General features: G+C 43.8%; 3 non-coding genes across 3 annotated transcripts; 1 reads left to right on the top strand and 2 right to left on the bottom strand.

Moving 5' to 3' along the window:
* Positions 1-6,666: 6,666 nt before the first annotated feature.
* On the bottom strand, positions 6,667-6,752 carry trnas-uga (transfer RNA serine (anticodon UGA)). The gene has a single exon. It is a non-coding gene; the product is annotated as a tRNA-Ser (tRNA).
* A 2,666-nt stretch (positions 6,753-9,418) lies between these two features.
* Positions 9,419-9,500, bottom strand: trnas-aga (transfer RNA serine (anticodon AGA)). Its single transcript has one exon. It is a non-coding gene; the product is annotated as a tRNA-Ser (tRNA).
* Positions 9,501-16,801: 7,301 nt separating this feature from the next.
* trnan-guu (transfer RNA asparagine (anticodon GUU)) lies at positions 16,802-16,875 on the top strand. Its single transcript has one exon. It is a non-coding gene; the product is annotated as a tRNA-Asn (tRNA).
* The last annotated feature ends 7,674 nt before the right edge of the window (positions 16,876-24,549 follow it).

The following is a 24,549-nucleotide window of genomic DNA, read 5'->3' as shown; positions in this document are numbered from 1 at the left end:
TCACTGCCCCTTTGCATTTTTTGCAGCTCCAATACTCCTCTTATTGATTCGGAGATTAAATGCATTTGGTAGTGTTTCTGCCCCATTCTGAACTGGGGTTTCTGCATTTGTTGGGTGAATATGACAACCAGTAAACTATAGAAACCCCGCGCAGCGAGTTAGCCAGAGGGGCTTGTATAGAATTTCAAACTGTGTCGTCATGCGGTAGTCCTGGATTATGCTTTGCAGAAATAGATTTGGGGTGGGATTTTTCGGAACATCATAGAGAAATTGATCGAGAAATGGATGGTAAAAGTTCACAGCTCATTGGGAACCATTGTGCCCTCGCCAGCTTTTTTCAAAGAGGTGCACAGTTAGTCCCAATATCTTTCTCTTTCTTCATAACCCAGCAGCTTTTCCATTTCAAATATTTCTCCTATTCCCTTTTGAAAACTCTAAGTTAAGAAAAACAATATTGAAAAGGGCGCAGGAGCTCCGACAGTGTCCATGCTTAGTGTGTCAAAATTAACAACGTTTCCCTGACCCATTCTCAGCATTTTATTTTATTCAAAATATATTGCAGTTCATATAATATCATTAAAATTTATTGAGATCCCATTCACCAATCTGCCACCAAAGAATTACATCTGACCCAGTGATCTGTGAAAAATGTAACTAGGTCAAATGCAGATCCTGATGTGTGCTCCAGTGGCGCAATCGGACAGGGTGTGGTACTTATACACCAACGCAGTCAGTGGGCTATGCCGAGGTGGTGAGTTCGACCATCACCTGGAGCAGAAGTATTACTGGAGCTACTACATGTGGAACCTCATTTGTATCGTTAATTCTGGTGCTAATGGCACGGTTTTCAGCAGCCAGAATGGCAATGACAGAGCAAAAGCGCACCCCTGCCCCCTGTACTGGATTATTAAATTCTGTTGTACATGAGTGTACAAGAAACCTTCAAAACCAACAGCGACTCATTTACCATCTCTCCCATGCTTGTAACTTGTCCTATTTGACTAAAAGCGTCAAGAAAACCATGTTTAAGGGACAAGGTGTTGCATTTCCGACACTGATCACACAAGATAACACCCAGCTGTAAGTCATCAGTAAATGCTGTTCCACGGTGACAGACAGTCTGCTCCTTGATGCAGTTCCTAGAGGTGTCAGCTGTGGCTCAGTCCATAACACCCTCGCCTTTGAATCAGAGGGTTGTGGGTTCATGTCCCACTACCGGAAAACCAAGAACTGTGATTGTACTCGAAAGAGTTGCAATCTGTGACTGCTGATAACTCGAAAGAGTTTGATGCAGTTCCTGATACACGCACGGGGAAAACAGATATCACCTGGCTCATGAACCGTGCATAGATTAACATCAAGCTGATGGTAATTAGTACCTTGTTGCCTGGCTGTGAAACATGGGCGACTTACCGCTATCAAGAAAATGAGCTCCGCAATTTCCATCTACGCTATGTGCTGTGGTTATTATTGGGTATCTCCTGTCAGGACACAATCAGGAATTCGGCAGTCCTCTCAAAGACAGAGCTCCCAAGTCTGTTGAACTCATTAAACAGAGGGTGGTTGGATGGCTCGGGCCCGTTTACAGGATGGAAGGTGGTCACATAGCTAAGGGCCAGGCAGCCAGTGAGATGCCCAAAGCTCTGCTTGTAGGACAGTTACAAGCGTGACATGGAGGCCCTAAATAGCGATTATCATACATTAATTTCACTAGATGACTACAGAGGAAGATGGCGACACTTCCTGTGGACTGCTGTGCAGCACCATGGCTACAGCGGCTTGGCAACAGGCGCCAAGACGAGAAACAACAACACATAACATCACTTGTAGCTTCACGTGAGACACTTGTGACAGAAACTGCCCCTCAAGGATTGAGCTCAGCCATCAGGAACTCTGCAGCACCTGGAGGCAACCCGTCTGAATAGATTTGTTTGCTGCCTGTCCGTCATCTTTCATGAATGGAAGGTTGACGAAGATCATTGTGAAATTCACTTGCAAATAACATGACGTGTCTCACACAGACAGGCAGACGCACAGGCACACACCAATGCATGCAGACACACACACAGACTTACACAGGTGCACACAGACATACATGCACAAAGACACACACACAGGAAAACAAACATACATACACACAACACAGACACGCACACACAGACACACCCCGACACACACACACATATACAAAAAGGCACACGCCGACACACCGACACACATACAGACACATACTCACATATGCAACCGTACACACACACACAGACGCTGACACAAACACACGCACACATGCACACAGACGCACATGCACACACATAAACACATTCAGAGACACACACTGATACACACTGGCAGATACACATGCAGACACAGACAGGCACAGACATACATGCACATATGCACGAACACACACACAGACACACACACATGCACCAATATTCCATCTTGCTCTAACCGCATTCCAAATTAGTATCCCCACCATGACGACCTGGGTGGCTCCGTAGCACTTAAGAATCAGACAAAATGTCACCCACGATCTTTCAGTTGGTATCATGAGCCAATTGACAGTGGCTCACATCCTGTTTGTTGCGGTGTAATCGTTGCAATGGTTGCGCTAAGGGGCCACCTGTAATTCAATTTCTAATGGAAACTTATATCATTATTATTAGTGGAAACCTTGCGCCTGTCAGTTTTCAATTTGAACTTGTTTCCTTTATTGTTGAGGTTGATGCTGCTGCTGTTAGTTGTTCAATACGACCGCTTTCATGTATTATTATACAAAGTTTTTATTTTCTATTTTGCTGATACAAAGGCTTGCATCTTCGAATGTATCATCAGGACCTGTCTCTCTTCTCCCCAAACTAGCTCATATCTCATTTGTATATTAAATCCAGGGCCAGATAGTGTCCTCGCTGCACAAACCCATATCTCTGTTTATGTTACAGCAGGTCCTACCTCTCCAATCACTGAGAAAGCCCATATCTCTCTTTGTAACGTACCAGCCCCCGTTCCTGTTATGACTGTACTGGTCCATATTTCTATCTATATTACAACAAACCCTGTCTCTATTATTAATTCACTAGCTCATAACTCTATTTGTATTACACGAGATCATGTCTCTGTTATTACTGAACAAGTAATGTCTCTATTATGACTGCACTAACTGATATCTCAGTTACTGTTACAGTAGAACCCGTCTCTGTTATTGCTGCACTAGCCAATATCTCCTTTTATATTGCACCAGGTCGTTTATCTCTTTATGCTACGCCAGGCCCTGAGTCATTTCAGATAAGATTCCATAGATTATACAAATTAAAGAGACAGACAAATTAGTCCAAAAATGATGACAACTGTCGGGGTGGAATTTGTAAAGCTCACAGTTAAAAACCGTAGAAAGAGAACAACGAGAGTTTCAATCCTTTTCAACAATTGGAATAATAAATCGGATAATAACAGGTCTTTCAATATCATGTCAGGTAAACGTACAGGATCATTTTTTCAATCGCTTGCATAAATCATCACACTTTTGAGGTAAATATCAGGAGTTTCTGTGAGATGCTGCGGTGATCATTTTCCAATAAGATGCTCGTCATTCTCGATGTGATTCCAATCCCTGAGTTCCTCAGGACAGTGTCCTAGGCCCAAGCATCTTCAGCTGCCTCATCAATGTCCTTCCCTCCATCATAAGGTCAGAAGTGGGGATGTTCGCTGATGATTACACAATGTTCAGCACCATTCATGACTTCACATATACTGAAGCAGACCATGGCCAAATGCAGCAAGACCTGAACAACATATAGGCTTGGACTGATAAGTGTCAAGTAACATTCGCTCCACACAAATGCCCGGTAATGATCATTTCCAACAAGAGAGGATCCAGCCACCTCCCCTTGACATTTGAAGGGGAATTAGTATCACTGAATCCCTCACCATCAACGTTGTGGGCGTTACCATTGACCAGAAACTGAACTGAACCAGCAATGCAAATGCTGTGGCGACAAGAGCAGATCAGAGGCTGAGAATGCTGCGGAGAGTAATTCACCTTTTGAACCCCCAAACTCGCCCACCACCTACAAGGCTCAAGTCAGGAGTGTGATGGAATACACTCCATTTGTTTGGGTGAGCGCGGCTCCAACAACACGCTAGAAGCTCGACACCATCCAGCACAAAGCAGCCAACTTGCTGACATCTCACCTACCATCTTCGCCATTCACTCTAACCACCACCGCTGCGAAGTAGCATCAGTGTGTGTCATCTACAAGATGCACTGCAGGAACTCATCAAGGCTCCTTCGACAGTACCTTCCAAACCCACGACTACTACTATCTAGAAGGACAAGGGCAGCAGATAGATGGGAACACCACCACCTGGAATTTCCCCTCCAAGTCACTCACCATCTTGACTTGGAAATATATCGCCGTTCCTTCATGTCGCTGGGTCAAAACCCTGACAGCACTGTGGGTGTACCTAATATATACATAATTTTCCAAATGGTCACTGGGAACAGAAAAGCCGATTCTTGGAAACTAAATGGTCAGTCTGACATCACTTTGTAAACAATGGAAAACTACCAAATAGTTATCAATAAATAGTTGCAGTATTAAACTATCTGCAATTAAAATGCAGGAACTCTTTCGTATTTAACACATTCACTGAGGGTGCAGATGGACTGAAGGTTATCACTGAAGTTAATGTAGGAGAATTATTCTTTATTAAGTTTTATTTTCAAAAAAGCATTATTAGAAAACCGGAGATTTAAATGAATGGGCAATTTCTCAGAGACAGAGAGAGAGAGAGAGAGAGAGTGCAATAAGTTTCACTGAGTTACACGCTGTCCTAGGTAGAGAGATGGCAGACATTAACTGAGTGTGGTGACAAATGTGCCCGTCTTACCAAAGAAATGGTTAGTGTGACATGAATTTCTAAACAAGAGCACACAACATAACATACTATCAATAAATATTTACAGTATTAGACGATCTGTAGTTACTGAGAAAATAAAAATAGCTGAAACATTCTGGTGAAGGTAAATCTTATATCTTTGTGGAATGATGCAGCATGATTTCTTTTCACACACACAACATACAGAACAGGCGATGTCTCACATGTAATACTGTTGGCTGTAATGAAACTGAATATCTGGAGCTGCGTGAAACGAACAAGCAATGGGAAACGTCTAGTTTTCGGCCAAAGTCAGAGGCCCATTTCTAACTCAACGTCCACGTTATAGAGACATAGACTAATGCAGTAACAACAGAGACAGAGCCTGGTGTGGTAATTACTGAGACAGGGCCTAGTGTAATTTAAGCAGAGACATTAGTGCAGTAATAATAGAGAGACCATCTAATGTTACTTAAGCAAAGACATGACCTAGTGCACGAATAACAGGGACGGGGGCGAGTGCTATATTAACATAGACAGGGTCCACTGCTGTAATAGCGGATACGGGGCTAGTGCAATAGTTACTGATATAGGGCCTGGATCAACATCAAGTGAAATAGGGCAATTATTACAAGCACAGGGCACAGAGTAATTGCTTCCTAGAGAGAGTCTAAGTCGTAATAACGGAGACTGCCGCCAGTGTAAGATAGACAGGTATGATCTCGTGGATTAAAAACAGGGCAAGGGAGAGTGGAATAGAAGCAGAGACAGATGCACAAAGACAAAGTCTCTGCAAAGACAGGATCCATTTTAATTAAAAAGACAGACAAGCTCGAGTGTGGTACAGGCTGATACAGAGTCTAGTGTAAATTGTTCTGAAATACGGTCTAGAGGAATATAAGTGCAGACATGATTGATTGTGTAATAAGCAGGGCCGCGACCAAGTGAAACATAAGTGAGGCAGTGCCGAGTGCAGTAATAATTGAGACAGGATCTTGTGTAATACGTACCTGCCTAGTGTAGCAATAACACAGACCGGATCCAGTTTAAGGAAACTGATACACGGTCTAGTGCAGCTTCACATAATTCAGGGCTCTTTTTAATATCAACTGACGCAGTGTCTGGTGAATTAAATAACGGCAAAGGTACGAGATTAATAAAAACAGAGACATGGACAAGGAGAGAAATAAGAGAGTAATGGTATAGGACAATAACAACAGAAACAGGGAATTGTGTGATATGAATGAGGCATGCATTGGTGCAGCATTAACTGAGATAGGGTCCAGTTTGATGGACACGTGGCAGGTTCCACTGGAATAATAGCTGAGACAGAGTCTTGTGAAATGCAAATAAAAACATGTTCTAGTTTTCTATAACCAGAGACAAGCTCTAGCGCAGTGCCAACTGGGGCATGGCTTATTATAACTTTAGCCAATACCTGCTTCAGGGCAGTCATGACTGAGATAGTGCCAACTGTATTATGACCCTAGCCCAGTACATAAACAACTGTGACTGAGCCAATTACAGAAACAACTGACAGATGACCTTCTCTAATATGATCAGAGATATGTCCTAGTGTAATAGAAACAGAGACGGCGTCTAATTTAATATGAACAGAGACAGTGCCAAATGCACTAATAATTGAGACCGCGCCTGCTTCATGTGATGTGAGCAATCACGGTTTCACTGCCACCCACTGGACAAACTTTGCTAGTGCAGGTTTTGTGAAAATGTCGATTCCATTTACTGTTTCTGCGATCAATGGTTAAAATCAGAAATAATGGAAAACGTAGTCGGCAGGATTTGAACTTGCGCGGGGTAACCCCAATGGATTTCAAGTCCATCGCCTTAGACTAGACTTCGGCCACGACTACAGACCTTGGCAGTACGCCTGTATTATTTATATGAAGTCATGGAATGGTTACAGCAGACAAAGAGGACCTTCTGCCCGCCCTGTCTCTGTCACAACCCAGCCGGGCACGCACGCGCGTTATTTCCTATGTGAAAATTCAGGGAGATCAATGTTGTTTCCTCCTGGAGCCTCAGCTTGTTCTGAATTTCAAACTGTGGAATGTAATCGACCTACAAAATCCACAAGGTTGTAATGCATTCCTCTCAATCATCAATAACATCATTCACATCTTCCACTTCTTTGCTGCATCTCCTTCCAAACATTGTAAACTCCACTTGCATCGTTCATCCTGATATTGTTCTCCTTGACATTTTAATATGAAGTTGCACAACCAATGTTAATCAAGTTTGTGTTGGTGAATATGTGTCCATCCCCTCGGGGAACTGAACCGCATTGACACACACAGAGGAACACACACCGACACAAAGAACGAGAGTGACAGAGGCCGAAGGAGAGACAAACACCCAGAAAGCAAGGATGTCACCAACTTGGCCAATTATTGTTCCATTTCAGACTCCGAATGTAGTGAATGTTTGCAGATGAACTGACGTCAGAAACACAGGGGTGGTTTTCTTTTTCATTTGACTGATAATTTATTCCGCAGACAGTTTGTGTCAATTAGGAATGAGAAGAAGGGGAGTTGGCAGGATTCGAACCACGTGGAAAAACGCCTTAACCACTCGGCCAGGACAACTGGGTAAAGGCTGCATGTTGTTTGTTTAAAATAATAGAATGAATCCAGTGAGAGAAGGTCTTCCAGTCCGTGCCATTGCCCCACCTTTTCCCAGTCACCCTGGGATTTGCACTGTCTCTCCTCATTCTTCCAACTGAAATACAACACTGCACAGATCAGCTGCTCCTTCACCGCACGGAGAATCTTTTGGAAGCGCCTCAAATAACAAACCACCAGAAAGTTTGGCAGCGGTGGGAGTAAAGCCCAAATCACCAGAGAGATTGAAACCTGAACCAGCGGCTGAGCCCGCTCGGCCTTACTACCACATTCAGATTAGACACAAGCATTGTCCTCACCAACATTGACACTGAATTAGAATATAAAAAATAGTGTTCAGGAATTGGCCATTCGGACCGTCGAGCATTCTCAGCTACTTAATAAGATCATGTGAAAACTTCAAGCATCCTCCGCTTTGTAACATCCAGAAGTTTAGTTGCTGAACAGTCTCCACTCAAAAGAAAGAGAGAAATGTCCTGTTAACGGTTTTATTTTTATTTTTTTGCTGATATGAAGTCAGAGAACTAACATGGATAATGTTTGGGTGGTGAAAATGGGAAACTGAACCACATTGACACACACAAAATCACAAATATGCGCTTTGTTAAGATTTGAAATTGTGCTTATTTTCACACTGTCTTTCAATGTGCAGAAAGTGGAACTGTGATCAGCTTATAGCTCAGAAGATGTACAGCAAGAATGTGTTTCACAGGCTGATGTTCACGGTGCCTGTTTGGAATCAATGAGCTGCATCTTACGATTGAGACCATTTAAATGCCGTTCAACGAATCCGGTTCCAAATTCTGTGCTCGAAATGATAAGAAAACTCGCTAATTTGCTTATTGTCTTGAATTCAACGCATCACATGGAAGATAAGAAAGTTAATATTAACCGTGGTATTAGGAAACATAAAATGACAGAAAGTTACAGCAAAGAAAGAGGCCATTCGGCCCTGTGTGCTGCTTTCAAAGAACAGTGTGATTGGTTGATCTGAATATTCAAAGATATTCGCCATTTCGGAAGAATGGACAAAAAGGAAAACGAGGCGGGGTTGCGCTGTTAATAAGGAACGAGATCGGTACATTAGTGAGAGAGGATATTAGATTGAAGTGTCAAAATATAGAATCAGTTTGGGTGGAGCTAAGAAACAGCAAGAGGCAGCAAACATTGGCGGGAGTCGTTTATAGGCCGCCAAACTGTAGTGGAGTTTACTTTTACAAACTTCACCAAGGACAAGTTTCTTTGACCAAATGGTCTGTGTCGGATGAACACAAATGTCCTCCTCAGCCAATGAGAAGAACCATTGGTGTTATCTGGAACATGAAATCGATACTTTCCTCCTTTAAGACAGTTCTCAAAGCCTCCCCCTTTGACCGACCTTTTAGTCATCTGACCGATTATGTGGCTCAGTGTCATACTTTGTGATAAAATGCTCCTTGGGAACGCCTTGTGACGTTTCATTAGGAAAAAGGAGCTTTATAAATATAAGTTGTTGTTGAAGTCCATACATAGAAAGAGACAAACTCCTCTTGCCTCTTTCATCCTGATATTTTTCATTGTAACATTGAAATGTGAAATTGCACAACTAATGTGAATACAGTTTGTGCTCGTAAAAATGTGTTCACCTCCTCAGGGAACTGAACCACATTGACCCACACAGAGGAACACAGACAGAGATATACACCGAGAGTGACAGAAGTCTAAGGAGAGACAAATGCCAGAGTGAAATCATGTCACCAAATTGGCTCCGTTTTGTTTTCCATTTCCGACTGGAGATTTGCAGAAGGCTGACAAATGAACGGATACAAGAGAACACGGGTGTGTTTGGATCGCTTTCCCTCGATTCAAACGATAATTAGCTCTGTCTGTGCGCCGATAAAATCCAAAATAATGAGAAACGTAGTCAGCAGGATTCGAAACTGCGCGGGGTAACCCCAATGGATTTCTAATCCATCGCCTTAAACACTTGGCCACGACTACAGAAGGTGCGTGCATGCTACTATTATCTGTATGAAATCATGCAATGGTTACAGCGGGGAAAGAGGTCTTTCTGCCTGTCCTGTCACTGCCATTACCTGACCTTTTCCCTGGAACCCTGCAATTTATACTGTCTCTCCTCGTTCTCCCGACCAAACCGGGAAAGAAAGAGTGAGAATGATCCAACCCGGCCAATTACTGCCCCATCAGTCTACTCTCCATCATCAGCAAAGTAATGGAAGGAGTCAGCAACAGTGCTATCAAGCGGCACTGACTTAGCAATGACCTGCTCACTGATGCCCAGCTTGGGTTCCACAAGGACCACTCAGCTCCTGATATCATCACAGCCTTGGGTCAAATATAAACAAAAGAGCTGAACTCCCGAGATGAGGTGAGATCAGCATTTGACCGAGTGTGGCATCAAGGTGCCCGAGCACAACTGGAGTCAATGGGAATCAGGGGGAAACTATCCGCTTGTTGGAGTCATACAGAGCGCAAAGGGAGATGGTTGTAGTTGTTGGAGTCAGTCATCTTAGCTCCAGGACATCACTGCAGGAGTTCCTTAGAGTAGTGTCCTCGGCCTAACCATCTTCAGCAATGAACTTCCATGCATCTTAAGGTCAGAAGTGGGCATGTTCGCTGATGATTGTACAATGTTCAGCACCATACCCGACTCCTCAGTTACTGAAGCAGTCCATGTCCAAATGCAGCAAGACCTGGGCAATATCAAGGCTTGGGCTGACAAATGGCAAGTATCATTCGCACCCCACAAGTGTCAGGCAATGACCATCTCCAACATGAGAGAATCCAACCATCGCCTCTTGATGTTCAATGGCATTACCATCACTGAATCCCTCTCTATCAACATCCTGGGTGTTCCCATTGACCAGGAACTGAACTGGACTAGCCATATAAACACTGTGGCTACAAGAACAGGTTAGTGGTTAGGAATTGTGCAACGTGTAACTCACCTCCTGACTCTCCAAGTCCTGTCCACCATATACAAGGCACAAGTTAGGAGTGTAATAGAATACTCCCCATTTACTTGGATGAGTGCAGCCCCCGCAACACTGAAGAAGCTGGAGGCAAAGCAGTTACCTTGACTGGCACCACATCCACATTCACTCCCTTCACCACCGATGCACAGTAGCAGCAGTGTGTACCATCTACAAGATGCACTGCAGGAATTCACCAAGGACAGTAGCGTCCAAACCCACGACCATTACCAGCTAGAAGGACAAGGACAGCAGATAGATAGGAATACCATCACCTGGAAGTTCCCCTTCAATTCACTCACCATCCGGACTTGGAAATATATCGCCGTTCCTTCATTGTCACTGGGTCAAAGTCCTGGAACTCCCTTCCTAACAGCACAGTGGGAGTATCTACACACTATCGCTGGACTGCAGCGGTTCAAGAAGGCAGACCACCTTCCCAAGGTCAATTAGGGATGGACAATAAATGCTGGCCCAGACAGCGAAGCCCACATCACGTGAATGAATAAAAAAAAGATCCACGTTTACCTGCAAATTATATTGCCTTGAACTTCTGACCAAAGTAAAGCACTGCAAACGTCAGTTCCTTGAGCAAGGCTGACGTATTTGCTCAGGTGAGGAACCAGCTGAAGCTTTCAATATTGGTTTTCTTAACACCGATTTTCAAATGGGAATTGTCCAAAGGCTTGAAAGCGAAAAAAACAGGGCTAAAGAGAAAGAGAAGGAAATTGTCATTACTTATAAAGCTCTTTGTACAAAACTGACATAGACACGATGGGTGGAAGGTCCTCTTACTGCACTGTGCCATTTGATGATGACATTGTTGATCAGCCTGTCTCCAGCATTCCTAATGAGAACAGCCGAATTCCATTTCTTCAAAACAAAGACCCAAAGTGCTGCTGCATGACGTCACCGTTTAACATTCCAGACAGCTCCATTGGGATCTTTACAGCGAAGGGTTTATAGAGGCGAGTGGAGGTCATATTCGCTTCACATATGACGGAGCTGCAGTTTGAAACCTGGCAAGAGCATTATCCAAGCTTGTTTATTTAAGTGTGAGCGAAAGTTTGACAATTTCCTTTTGTTGTGATTATGAACACAAGGGTTGGAATCCTGCTGACTAAGGTTTTCACCATTTTTGATTTTAACCAAATTAATTTTCAGTTAATCAGAAGGAAACCCATCCAAATACGTCCATATTTTCTGATTCCCATTCATTTGTCAGCATTTAGGAAATTTGCTTTCGGAAATGGAACAAACACTGAGCCAAGTTGGTGACATCCTTGCTTTCTGGGCCTCTGTCTCTCCTTAGGCCTTTGTCACTCTCGGTGTATATCTCTCCGTGTCTGTTCCTCTGTGATTGTCAATGTGGTTCAGTTCCTTGAGGGGGTTAAAACGTTTTAAATGTCGTGAACTTGATTCACATTAGTTGTGCGAATTCATGTTAAAATGTCGCAGAGAAAAGCATCAGCGTGAAAGATAAAACAGGAGATTGGCCCTTTCTATTTCTATCCTACAACAACAACAACTTATATTTATAAAGCACCTTTAACCTAATGAAACGTCACAAAGCGTTACCCAGGATCATTATATTACAAAGTGTGACACTGAGCCTCATATTCGGTCAGATGACTAAAAGCTCGGTCAAAGGGGGAAGCTTTAAGAACTGTCTTAAAGGAGGAAAGTATCGATTTCATGTTCCAGCTAACAGCAGTGGGTCTTCTCATTGGTTAAGAAGTCGCTTTTGTTCAACCTAAACAGACCATTTGGTCGGAGAAAGTTGTCTCTGGAGGAGATCAGGAATGAAAAAAAATGTCAAAAGTTGCCTCCATCATCCAAATCTCAAGCCTTAATGGTAGTTTCCCTGATGTCCAGTGACTCGGGATCGGCGCTTCTGTTGGACCAACAGCGAAAACGGTGGAGGGTTTTGGAAATTGAAAGTTGCGCATGTGCAGCTTGTGGGGCACAAGACAATGGGGGTGTTAATGGTAGTGGAAAGGGTTAAATAAGGTGCTGATAGGTGTGAATACAGAGCAAGGGTCATCACTCTGTGAAAGAACAACAAAGAGCAACTGAGAGATGGCCCTTTAGGGGCTTCCCTCCTCACCTTCCAAGGGCTCAAACACTCCTTTCAGGTGAAGCAGCGCTTCACTTACACCCCCTTCAATTTGGTCAACTGCATTTGCTGCTCCCAATGCGGTCTCCTCTACATTGGAGAGACCAAACGCAGACTGGGTGACCGCTTTGCAGAACACCTTTGGTCTGTCCGCAAGTATTACCCAGACCTTCATGTCCCTTGCCATTTCAACAAATCATCCTGCTGTCATGCCCACATGTCCGTCCTTGGCCTACTGCAATGTTCCAGTGAAGCTCAACACAAACTGGAGGAACAGCACCTCATCTTCCGATTAGGCACTTTACAGCCTTCCAGACTTAACATTGAGTTCCATAGCTTCAGACCATGAACTCTCTCCTCTATTTTCACCCTTTCTAAAATCCCGTTATAAAAATCGATTTTTATTTTTATTTACTTATTTTTATTCATTATTTCATCCCTCTTTTATCTCCTTTTTCCCCAGCCACCGCACCTCTCCCCATCCCACCACAAAATATAGCCATCTGCCAGTTGTTCTATGTTCACAGAATCACACAGTGCAGAAGAGGCCCTTCGGCCCAAAGAGTCTGCACCGACACGTGAGAAACACCTGACCTACCTACCTAATCCCATTTACCAGCACTTGGCCCAAAGCCTTGAATGTTATGAGGTGCCAAATGCTCATCCTTTTTAAAGGGTGTGAGGCATCCCGCCTCCACCACCCTCCCAGGCAGTGCATTCCAGACCGTCACCACCCTCTGGGTAAAAAAGTTTTTCCTCACAACCCCCCTAAACCTCCTGCCCCTCACCTTGAACTTATGCCCCCTTGTGACTGACCCTTAAACTAAGGGGAACAGCTGCTCCCTATCCACCCTGTCCATGACCCTCATAATCTTGGACACCTCGATCAGGTCGCCCCTCAGTCTTCACTGCTCTTTCACAGGACACTGACCCTTGTTCTTCAATTCACTCATTCTGCTTTCTTGCCTTTATGTCACGATCAGCACCTTCTTCAGCCCTGACCACTACCATTAACATCCCCTTTGTCTTATGTCCATGACATCATTGTCAATATCTCCCTAGACCCCACGCATCACTGACATTCTATCTAGGTTCGCCTGCTCTACCCGCCCCACCCCTCCCCATCCCCCTCCCCAGCCCCCTTGAACAGCATAAATGACATCACTTTCCATTTCTCTTTAGCTCTGAAGAAGAGCCAGACGGACTCGAAACGTTACCTCTGTTTCCCTCTCCACCGAGGCTGCTCGGCCTGCTGAGTTTTCCCAGAATTTCCTATTTTTATAATATATAAGAGGTGATTGGCTAACAAAATGCCAGACGGAGAAAAATGCAGCAAATCTGAAGTTACTCACTTGGTCGTAAAAATAGTTTAAAAAAAACAAAAAAACAGAACATGTTCGAAGAGGTGAGAAAGTTGTGCTGATGTTCAAAGAGACTTGGCTGTACCTTTACAAAGAGCACAGAAAGTTGCATCAGATAATCAGCACAATTGGTCAGCGCGTTCGGCTGTTAACTGTAAAGTTTGGTGGTTTGGAGATGAAGCTGTTAATGTTTCCCCGCCATTAACATTCAGTGTCACTCAGATCCGGGTTGTCAATGGCGGCAAAAATATTTCCCACAAATGTTGCCAGTTCTACTGTTCTTCAATGTGTTTCGATTCAGGGAATTCTCGGCGTGTAAAGCAAATGTGAGAATCACTGGACTACAAAAACTACACGCAACTCCTTGCAGACCGACCTGGAACATCAAACTGTGCTGTCTTAGTGCGCGACAGAACATTGTTCTGTGGAAGTACAATTCGGCTGAAAACCTTAGCCATGCGGCACAGAAATTGATTTAACATTAGAATCATCAAAAGACAGAGCACATCAGCAGCTCATTCAACACCTCACACATGTGCGAACGGCCTTACAGCAAATCCGTCCCCATCTTTCCCTTTTTCTTCCGAGCCATGCATTTTTCAGAATATCATTCAAAACCTGGAGAAGCATAAATGTCACATGGTTTTGAGATGATGCATCCAGTTACCGTTTAACAACAAACGGGAACGATGCAGCCTTTCCTCACACTTAATTCTGTTAATGCTTCTACCACTTTTCGAGCGGGGAAACTTTCCGTGTGTGAGAGACCGTGATCCCTATTACCCTACACAAACCCTGCAATGTAGCGGGGAAACTTTCCGTGTGTGAGAGACTGTGATCCCTATTACCCTACACAAACCCTGCAATGTAAAGAGCCCAATTTCACACTCAGAAGACAGACAGTCGGGATTATTCAGGATGGATAGAGGTAATTAATGGAGTGCCAAAAGGGTCAGTCCTAAGGCCTCAATTATTTACTATCTATATTGGCATGGAGGAGGAGGGAGGGTGTAATGTATCCAAATGTTCTGACGATACAAAAATAGGTGGGAGGACAGGTTGTGACGAGGACATAAGGAATCTTCAAGGGGATATAGACAGGTTGGGTGAGTGAGCAAAAAGTTGGCAGATGGAGTTTAATGTAGGGAAGTGTGAGGTCATATACATTGATAGGAAGGACCAAAAGGAAGAATATTATTTAAATGGAGAGAGACTCCAAAAAAAGTTCAGCATAGAGGGATCTGGGTGTTCCTATGCATGAAACACAAAATGTTAGCATGCAGGTGCAGCAAGTATAAGCATAAGAATAAGACATAGAAGCAGAAATTAGGCCATTCGGCCCATCGAGTCTGCTCCACCATTCAATCATGGCTCAAAGTTTCTCAACCCCATTCTCCCGCCATTCTTAAGTAATTAAGAAGGCAAATAGAATTTTGGCCTGTATTGCTAGTGATTGGAGTTTAAAAATAGGGAAGTCTTCTTCTAACTGTACAGGGTGTTGGGGAGGCCGCACCTGGAGTTCTGTGTACAGTTTTGGTCCACATATTTAAGGAAGCATATATTGGCTTTGCAGGCAGTTCAAAAGAGATTCACTAGGCTGATTTCTGGGATGAGGGGGCTGACTGATCAAGAACGGTGAAGCAGGTGAAGCCTTTATTCGTGAGAGTTTAGAAGGCTGAGGGGAGACTTCAATGAAACGTACAAGATTCTGAGGGGGTTGACAGGATAGATGTTGAGAAGATGTTTCCACTAATGGGGGAACCTCGAACTAGGGGACATAGTTACAGAATCAGGGAGCACTCATTTAAAACTGAGATGCAAAGGAATTTCTTCTACCAGAGGGTAGTGAATGCCTAGAATTCTCTCCCAAGAGAGTTGTGGAAGCTAGCTCACTGAGAGTATTTAAAGAGGAGTTAGATAGATTTTTGCAATATTGGGGAGTTGAGGGCTATGATGAGCTGGCAGGAAATAGGAGTTGAGGCCTGGGGCAGATTGGCCATGATCTTATTGAATAGCGGGGCAGGCTAGAGGGGCCGAATGGCCGATTCCTGCTCCTATTTCTAATGTTCTTATGTTCTTATGAAACGTGCCTCTGGTGAAAGAGGTCTGAAACAAAAATAAAGGCACAGGTAGCATAGATAAGGCACGTGGTGAGGCTGGTGAGCAGCTTTCTTGGTGGTCTAGTGGTCAGGATTCAGTGCTTTCACTGCTGTGGTCCAGGTTTAATTCCCAGTAAGGGAATGGAGATTTACTGACCTCGTGAATTTCCTCATCCCTGGACATGATGCAAGGCGGGGGATTGAGATGAGGTTTTGGAAAATATTATAAATTGGCAGGTGGGAAAATGGAGAAGGAACCAAAACAGAAAACTCAGTCTCCAGTTTTATGAATCTATGGATAATCTTTGGGAACCGGAATCAGAGGAGAATGAAGGGTGAACTGTTCGACTGACCAGAGACAGTCAAGACACCTTTCCCTTCTTTAAGACGCTGGAACATTGACTCTAATGTTCTCAGTGAAATTAACTGATCTGAGGCATTGAAAGGATTCTCGTTACTGCACATCAGGTATATAAACCTAATATCAGCTTCAGGACAATCAGAATACTTGGTAGCAGTCAAGGCATGCAAAGGCTCGAAGGGAGATGGCACCGGTTGTAGGAGAGCTGGTTCCCGGTGACATGGATGTGTCTGCAGTGGGTGGGATTAGACTGTTTCCATGTATCCACAATGAATGCCCCACTCTTAATTTTGGAAGAGTAAAAGTGATAGACAATTGTCATTCCGGTAGCAGCAATCTGAAGCTTTAACTGACTGGCTAAAGTTTTCATCAGTCTCTGTGGCGCAATTGGTCAGCGCGTTCAGCTGTTAACCGAAAGGTTGGTGGTTCGAGACCACTCAGGGGCGAAGCTTTCACTGTTTTCTCCCCATCAGCATTGATTATCACAGTCCCGGGTTGTCATTGGGTACTTGCGCTGAAATGAAAGACCCCAAAAATGTTGCCAGTTCCACTGTTGTCCAATGAGCTCCAAGGTTTTTGTCGAATATTAATTTCAAATATAATGAGAAAACAATTAGACCTACCATGTACCGATATCTAGCCCATTGGAAATTTATCAAGTTATTGGATTGAAACAAACCCATCAATTATTCTCTCTTCCTCAGCTCCACAGTGAGTGAGACAGGGAAAAGTGGAAAAGCAGCAATATTCCGTCCCCGCACTCTCCAATCACCCGCTGCCAGCAGAAAGCGGCGACTGCAGCTTCAATCAGTGGGTTACTGCCCATCCCTGGGACACAAGATATTCCAACCCAGGTCAAACCTCCCAATACACCGAGCACAGGCTCAGGAAAATGCAGGTAGATGATATCCCGATCACTAAACCTCCGAGCAGCATTTACAGAATACCCGAGTGAGTGAGTCGCACATAAATGTCACACAAACTTTTTAAATCGTTTCACTGTAAAATTCCTTCATTTTATTGAAAAGTTAACTGTTGTGAATCTGAAAATGAGCACCATGGGATTTATGTTACCGAGTGACATTTTTCCATTGTTTGTCCGTCAGGTTTGTAATTCAAATTGTGTTGGATATTGAAGCAAATCTGATTTCAAAATGAGGTCACAAAGCAGGTAAACATTAAATCTAGAAACAAATTCTGAGGAAAATGGATCACAATGTTTGGAAGGAGGTGCAGCCTAGAAGCGGAAGCTGTGAATGGTGTTATTGATGAATGAGTGAAAAGCATTAGATCTTTGGTCAATCATCGTAGCTGAGTGGTTAAATGGATGGTTCTAAAATCTATTGGAGTCTCCGCAGGTAAATTCAAACCTTACCGACTGTTCTTCTTATTATTGCTGATTTCAACCAGGTGTCCACAGAACTCCCGGATCAATGGAAGAAAAAACATCCAAAAATTCTCCTGATTTTCTCACTCGAAGGGAATGAAGAGCTATCGGGATCGGGTGGGAAATTGGTGTTGAGGCTGGAGATTCGCCATGATCTTATTAAGTGACGGAGGAGGCTTGTGGGGCCTCATGAAGTATTTCTGCTGCTTTGCTCCTGTTCTATTTGAGTAGCAATACCAGCCAAGGTGATGGGCACTAATAGCCTGAGTTCGGTAGAGTGGCTCAAGGTGGTTGAAGGTGTCACTCTTCATTGAGTGGTGAAAACGATACTTTTAAAATCCACTGGGGTTTCCCCAGGAAAGTTCCAATCTTACCAACTGTGCTTATTATTATTGTTGATTTCACCCAGGTGTCCACAGAACTCTCGGATCAATGGAAGAAAAAACATCCAAAATTTCTCCTGATTTTTGGACTCTAAGGGAATGAAGGGCGATCTGGATCGGGTGAGAAATTGGTGTTGAGGTTGGGGATCTGCCATGATCTTATTAAGTGACGGAGGAGGCTTGTGGGGCCTTATGACGTATTGCTACTGCTTTGATTCTGTTCTGTTTCAGTAGCAAAAACAGAGAAAGCAATGGGCAGTAGCATCCTGAGCTCGGTAATTCAGCTGAGTTGTTGTAGGTGCTGGTTGAAGGTTTCACTCTTTATTGAGGCGTGGTTTCTAATCCCACTGCTGCTAAATTGTCTCATTGGTTGCAAAGGTGCCAGCTCACAGTTAGAGCAGGCGTGTGCGGTGTTTCACTTTAACCGGAGGAACGAGGAGACACAATAAAAATATAAATGGCTATGGAGAAAATATGGGGTTGTCGAATTTGCTAAATTCCTCTTCCATAAGCTGACATGGACAGACTGGGCCGAATTTCCTCCTCCTCTGCTGTAGCCATCTATAATTTAATACCGACAACACGAACCTACCCATAGGACCAGTCATCGTGGCCAAGTGGTTCAGGAGATGGAGTCCAGATCCAGTAAAGGCGATGTGGAGTAGCATAGTGAGCTTGGTAGCACAGCTGTATTGTTTGTTAATGGTTTAAGGTTCATTCTTTATTGAGGCGTGGTTTCAAATCCCACTGCTGCTAAAATTGCCCTATTGGTCGAAAAAGTGCCAGCTCACAGTTAAAGCAGGTGTGTACGATGTTTCACTTTAACAGTAACACTGAGGAGAGACAATAAAAATATAAATGGCTGCGGACAAAAGGCGGGATTGTTGAATTAGCTGAATTCCTCATCCATGAGCTGGCACGGACACGATGGGCAGAATGTCCTCCTTCTCTGCTGTGGCCTCCTATAATTTGATACCAACAAAATTACCCTGTGCATAGGGGCAGTCATCGCAGCCGAGTAGTTAGGCAATGGAGTCCAAATCCATTGGGGTTTCCTGCTTCTCATTATTCCTGGTTTTAACTTTGTGTCTACAGAGTTAATTATCAGTTACACTGAATAAACTCCAGCAAAACAAGCGGGCGTTTTCCTATTTCTGTTCATTCACGAAACCTGCAGTGGAAATGGAGCAAAACTTGGTGTCATGCTTGCTTTCTGGGCGTTTATCTCTCCTTACAGACAAACCCTTGCCCTCTGTCACTCTCGGTGTATATCCCTGTGTGTGTTCCTTTGTGTGTGTCAATGTGATTCAGTTTCCCGAGGAGGTGAACACATTTTTACCATCACAAACTTTATTCACATTAGTTGTGCAGCTTCAGATGAAAATGTTACAGAGAAAAATATCAGGATGAAAGATACAAGAGGAGTTTGTAATATTTGGAAGGAGGTGCAGCTAAGAAGTGGAAGATGTGAATGTTGTTATTGATGATTGAGAGGAATGTATTGCAACCTTGGGACTTGTGTAGTTCAATTACCTTCTACACTTTGAAATTCCGGACAAGCTGAGGCTGCAGGTGGAAAGCAACAGTTGTCTTCATGTATGTTGGGATATGGGATACATATGTTATGCGTGCCCGGCTAGTTCAACTTGTAGATCAAAGGCTCTTAACCTCAGGGTCGTGGGCTCGCCGCACGTTGAGTGCAGCTTCTTTCAAACAAATAACCACCAACCTCTGTTCCTTTGAAACTGGCACACGACGGATATTCACCATTGATTCAAAGTACTTCCATGTCACATCTCTTTATGTCTCACCTCCAGCTCTCTCCGCCCTTCCAGGAGCTGTTTGACCGCACACAGTCAGTTAGTGCGAACGTAATACACAACGTGATCGGTTTACAGATAACAGGCTAAAGAGACACCACGATCTTCCTGATTCCCCCAGGCACTGATCACAGGAATGTGCACAGTGCCGATCATCCACAGTCACACTCTCCTTTCAGTCTTGTCTCTGTTGCTCAGCTTTGAAATTTTTCGTATTTTCGCACTGGATTTCAATGTGAAGAAAGCAGAGCTATGATAAGCTTGTATTGTTCAGCAGATGTACTGCAAGAAGTTACATAACAGGCTTATGATAACAGTTATTTTTGGACGCGGTGAGCTCCAGTGAAGGATTGGCACCATTAATGTGTCGCTCAATTAGTCTCGTGACAAATCTCGTGCTAGAAATGACAAGGAAACTCGCTGAATTTGCTCCATGTTTTGGTTTCAAAAGAGCCGAATACAAGGTAAGAAAGTACATCTCGCGAGAGTGGGTTATAAAATGGCAGAATGACTGTGAAAGAAGCACCCGTGCTGTTGGGAAACATAAAATTATAAAAAGTTACAGCATAGAAAGAGGCCATTCCGCCTCGAAGAGCTGATGTGCTGCTTTTAAAGAGCAGTTGTGATTTGTTGGTCCATCAGGAGTGATATTTTTGTCAATGCAAACAGTAGGCATCAAAATTTGCCCTTCTCCCACCCATATTTTGCCTGGTACCACCATCCCTATGGTCAATGCTTTGCAGCCAGCCCTTCTCTTGTCCTTCTTTCACTCCACTTCTGTCTTTGTTCCCGACCTGTTCCAAGTGTGATATTTCCAGCTCTGAGGAGAAACTTCAACTGTCACCCCACTGATTCTGGTGGAGCTGCTAAATGTTTTCAATTTATAAGTAATTAATACACATTTTGACGAATCCTGACCACTAGACCACCAAGGAAAGTGGCAAACTCGTTTCAGTTTGGCTTATTGACGCTGCTTTTTTCCATGTTTCCATTTTAAATAGAATGAATCCTTCAGTCCATGAAAACAACGGTTGCTGTGAGCTGTAACATGAAATTGACAGTGAGGTGAAATAGCCCCACAAGCTGCTCATGTCTAACTGTCAATTTCCAAAACACACCAACCTCATCACTGCGTCTCCTGTGAAACTGACAAGGGAACACACGGCAGACATTCATCACTGAAAGTAACGGAGACACATCCAATTCAAAACACTTTCATGTCACATCTATTTCTACTTCTGTCCCTGTCTCGCCTCCACCTCCCCCTGCCCGTCCAGCTCCCAGGTCAATTAGCTGCTTGATGCAGACACAGTCAGTTCATGAAGCCAAGCTTTCCTTGGAAAGCAGAGACAGAGAATGTGGGTCCCAAGAATTTTAGAAATAATGAGTTTGCAGATGACCTGGTAAAGATAATCTGGGATCTCATCTTCCTGATTCTCCCAGACACTGATGACAGGAATGTGCACAGTGCCGACTATCCACAGTCGCAGACTCCTTCCAGTCTTGTGCACGTTGTTAAGTTTTGAACCCACTCTCAAGAGTGGATTATAAACTGGCAGAATGACTGTGAGAAAAGTGGTGTTGGGAAATGTCAAATTAAAGAAAGTTGCAGCAAAGAAAGATGCCATTCAGCCCTGTGTGCTGCTTTCAAAGAACTCTGAAGAAGAGTCACACGGAATTGAAACATTAACTCTAATTTCTCTCTCCAGAAATATTGCCAGACATGCCGAATTTTTCCAGCATTTTCTGTTTTCACTTCAGATTTCCCGCATCCCCAGTATTTTGCTTTTATCTCTGGACTTCTAGCCCAGTGACAATGCCAATACGCCATCTCCTGAATGCTCACAAATGAATAAGAAAACACGTGTGTGTTTGGGTGGGTTTTCTCCTATCTAAAATGATAAATCCTCAGACGGCAGGATTCGAAACCATGTGTTCATTTTTAACAACAAATGTAAATTATTGAACATTCACTCACACTTAAATGAACAAGTTTGGATAATGCTCTTGCCCGGCTTCAAGATGCTGCTCTGCCACATGTGAAATGAGCGTGACCCCCACAGCCCTGAACAAACCCCGCGATGTAAAGATCCCAATGGAGCTGTCTGGAATGTTAAACGGTGACGTCATGCAACAGCACTTTGGGTCTTTGTTTTGAAGAAATGGAATTCGGCTGTTCCCATTAGGAATGCTGGAGACAGACTGATCAACAATGTCATCATCAAATGGCACAGCTCAGTAAGAGGACCGAAGATGGAAGCAAAATACTGTAGATGCTGGAAATCTGAAATAAAAACAGAAAGTGCTGGGAAAAACTCAGCAGGTCTGGCAACATCTGTGGAGAGAGAAGCTGAGTTAACGTTTCGAGTCCGTGTGTCTCTTCTTCAGAGTCATGCCGACTCGAAGTATTAACTCTGCTCAAGACAACTGTCCCTCTTCAGCCAATGAGAAGAACCATTGCTGTGAGCTGGAACATGAAATCGATACTTTCCTCCTTTAAGACAGTTCTTAAAGCCTCCCCCTTTGACCGACCTTTTAGTCATCTGACCGATTATGTGGCTCAGTGTCACACTTTGTGATAAAATGCTCCTGGGGAACGCCTTGTGACGTTTCATTAGGAAAAAGGAGCTTTATAAATATAAGTTGTTGTTGTAGTCCATACATAGAAAGAGACAAACTCCTCTTGCCTCTTTCATCCTGATATTTTTCATTGTAACATTGAAATGTGAAGTTGCACAACTAATGTGAATACAGTTTGTGCTCGTAAAAATGTGTTCACCTCCTCAGGGAACTGAACCGCATTGACCCACACAGAGGAACACAGACAGAGATATACACCGAAAGTGACAGGGGCCTAAGGAGAGACAAATGCCAGAGTGAAAACATGTCACCAAATTGGCTCCGTTTTGTTTTCCATTTCCGACTGGAGATTTGCAGAAGGCTGACAAATGAACGGAAACAAGAGAACACGGGAGCGTTTGGATCACTTTCCCTCTATTCAAACGATAATTAGCTCTGTCTGTGCGCCGATAAAATCCAAAATAATGAGAAACGTAGTCAGCAGGTTTAGAAACCGCGCAGGGCAACCCCAATGGATTTCTAATCCATTGCCTTAACCACTCGGCCACGACTACAAAAGCTGCTCCCATGCTACTATTATTTGTATGAAATCATGCAATGATTACAGCGGAGAAAGCGGCCTTTCTGCCTGTCCTATCACTGCCATTACCTGACCTTTTCCCCGGAACCCTGCAATATATACTGTCTCTCCTCGTTCTTCCCACCAAACTGGGAAAGAAAGAGTGAGAATGATCCAACCCGGCCAATTACTTCCCCATCAGTCTACTCTCCATCATCAGTAAAGTAATGGAAGGGGTCAGCAACAGTGCGATCAAGCGGCACTGATTTAGCAATAACCTGCTCACTGATGCCCAGCTTGGGTTCCACAAGGACCACTCAGCTCCTGATCTCATTAAAGCCTTGCTTCAAATATAAACATAAGAGTTGAACTCCCGAGATGAGTTGAGATCAGCATTTGACTGAGTGTGGCAACAAGGTGCCCGAGCACAACTGGAGTCAATGGGAATCAGGGGGAAACTCTCCGCTTGTTGGAGTCTTACTGAGCACAAAGGAAGATGGTTGTGGCTGGAGGAACAGCACCTCATCTTCCGACTAGGCACTTTACAGCCTTCCGGACTGAATATTGAGTTAAACAATTTTAGATCTTGAACTCTTTCCTCCATCCCCACCCCCTTCCCGTTTCTTCCCCCTCTTTTTTGTTTTTTCCAATAATTTATATAGATTTTTCTTTTCCCACCTATTTCCATTATTTTTAAATGTATTTATCCACTCATTGTTTATTTCTCCCTTTTAATATTCCCCCACCCCCACTAGAGCTATCTGTACCTTATCTGCCCTGTCTTCTACTCTTAATTAGCACATTCCTTTAGATAATATCACCACCTTCAACACCTCTTTGTTCTTTTGTCTGTGACAGCTTTTGGTTATCTCCACCTATTACTGGCTGCTTGTCCCAACAACCTCCCCCACCCCCCACCCCCCCCCCCACCCCCCCACCCTCCCCCCCCCCCCCCCCCAACCCTCCCTTAAACCAGCTTATATTTCACCCCTTTCCTATTTTTACTTACTTCTGTTGAAGGGCCAAGAGGACTCGAAACGTCAACTGTGCTCTCCTCCGCCGATGCTGCCAGACCTGCTGAGTTTTTCCAGGTATTTCTGTTTCTGTTTTTGTTTTGGATTTCCAGCATCCACAGTTTTTTGCTTTTATCTCTATTTAATTTACTGCCACTTCTCTTCAAGAAATGCCTACCTTGAAGAAGTTTTGTGCGACTCTCCATCAGGATTTTCATATCTCTCTTTTGCCTTGTTCACCTTCATTGCTTTCCATTTCTCTCCTGGTGTTTGACAAGGTGTTTACTAAAACCCGCTTTCACAGCCTATTTCCTTTCTCAGTGACTGTCTCCATCTCCGACTTACCCCACGTGGATTTCAACTGAAATTCCATCCCTC

The sequence above is a fragment of the Cetorhinus maximus genome, chromosome 23 (assembly GCF_964194155.1).
Source record: "Cetorhinus maximus chromosome 23, sCetMax3.hap1.1, whole genome shotgun sequence".
Taxonomy (NCBI): Eukaryota; Metazoa; Chordata; class Chondrichthyes; order Lamniformes; family Cetorhinidae; genus Cetorhinus; species Cetorhinus maximus.
The sequence above is the reverse complement of the archived record's forward strand: the minus strand, read 5'-3'. Positions and strand labels throughout refer to the sequence as shown.